At 46.1% G+C, this 1389-nt stretch overlaps 1 long non-coding RNA gene across 1 annotated transcript; it reads right to left on the bottom strand.

Moving 5' to 3' along the window:
- Positions 1 to 459: 459 nt before the first annotated feature.
- LOC106144271 lies at positions 460 to 1167 on the bottom strand. The gene is made up of 3 exons (XR_001229339.1): positions 1101 to 1167; positions 835 to 892; positions 460 to 724 (listed from the first exon to the last, which is right to left on the bottom strand). It is a non-coding gene; the product is annotated as an uncharacterized LOC106144271 (long non-coding RNA).
- Positions 1168 to 1389: the final 222 nt, after the last annotated feature.

The raw sequence follows: 1389 nt of genomic DNA, 5'->3' as shown, positions 1-1389 counted from the left end.
CCTGGTGGAGACTGAGCTCTAAGGGCTAGCCATCAGGAGAGACCTGGTGGAGACTGAGTTCTAAGGGCTAGCCATCAGGAGAGACCTGGTGGAGATTGAACTCTTATGTTTAGCCATCGGCACTCCCATCAGCAGAAAGGTGGACACATTCAGTCCTATAAATACACAATAATCAGAGTCATATCGTTCCTGGCACAAATTAAATCATTTTGGAAGCATGCTGTAAAATGTGGTGACCAGATTTTAATCATACTTTTTTAATTAAAATAGTGTATGTGTGTGTGTGTGTGTACTCCCAGATGTGTGTGTGTGCGTGTGTGTACTCCCAGATGTGTGTGTGTGCGTGCGTGTACTCCCACGTGTGTGTGTGTACTCCCACATGTGTGTGTGGGTGTGTGTACTCCCACGTGTGTGTGCATGCACATGCATGCCATGGCACACGTGTGCAGGTCACGAGGCAGGTTTCAGGAGGGAGCTGGTTCTCTCCTTCCACCGTGGGTCTCAGAAAGGAACTCAGGTCTTCAGGTGGCAAGGGTGCTCCCCAGCTTAACCATCTTGCTGGCCCAGATGTTGTTCAGGACCCAGAGAAACGCCACTGAAAGTCCCAGTTGCCTGAAGAGCTTCTTCCCCTGAGGGGAATGCCACATCTGTCTTCCTTTCCCATCACAGTGGTGACTCTGGCATGGTCATCAGGAGCAGTCACCGCAAACCAACCCCGCGGTGTCTACAAGACAGATGTGCGTCCCTTGGTCAGGAAACAGACACAGGTGCCACTGGATAAATCTCAGGATCAATACAGCAAAATTTCTACCAATTTATTCCAATGCGCTTTACCTGAGAACATGTTCTCCCAAACCGCCTTTAGCTCTTGACTGGCAGTTTCATTTTTAACCTTAGACAGAGGGAGAAAACCTATCAAAACTCTTAGCAGATTCCCCCAGCTAGGCACTTGTTCTTTTCCCTTCAGGGTGGGGATTGGTAAGGTTTTGTGGCATGGGTGGTGCTGGGATGGAAAGAGAAGGTCCTTTGTCTAGAACTTTTAATTACTGACGTTTTTTTTTTTGCCAAAGAAACGATTCCTTTCAAACACTGTACCTCACCTCGCGTTCCATCCACTGGGAGTGTGGTTGATCGATGATGTAACCCTATCGTTATTTAAGGAGAACGATTCTTTTATTCTTACAAAGGGTTGCTGAAAATGGAAAAGGAGGCTTCAGTCACTTATTTTAATCTCTTAAATTGTTTATTAATTATGCCTACAAGTCAGGACACTCCACACAGGGAAGGCGCATTTCAAGAGAAAAGTTGATTAACCAAAACCACTGTATTTTTGAAGAGGTGGGAATTTTGCAAGAGAAATTCATTGGGGACAGTGCTTAAAACAGTCTT

The sequence above is a fragment of the Microtus ochrogaster genome, chromosome 2, assembly GCF_000317375.1.
Source record: "Microtus ochrogaster isolate Prairie Vole_2 chromosome 2, MicOch1.0, whole genome shotgun sequence".
Taxonomy (NCBI): domain Eukaryota; kingdom Metazoa; phylum Chordata; class Mammalia; order Rodentia; family Cricetidae; genus Microtus; species Microtus ochrogaster.
The sequence above is the reverse complement of the archived record's forward strand: the minus strand, read 5'-3'. Positions and strand labels throughout refer to the sequence as shown.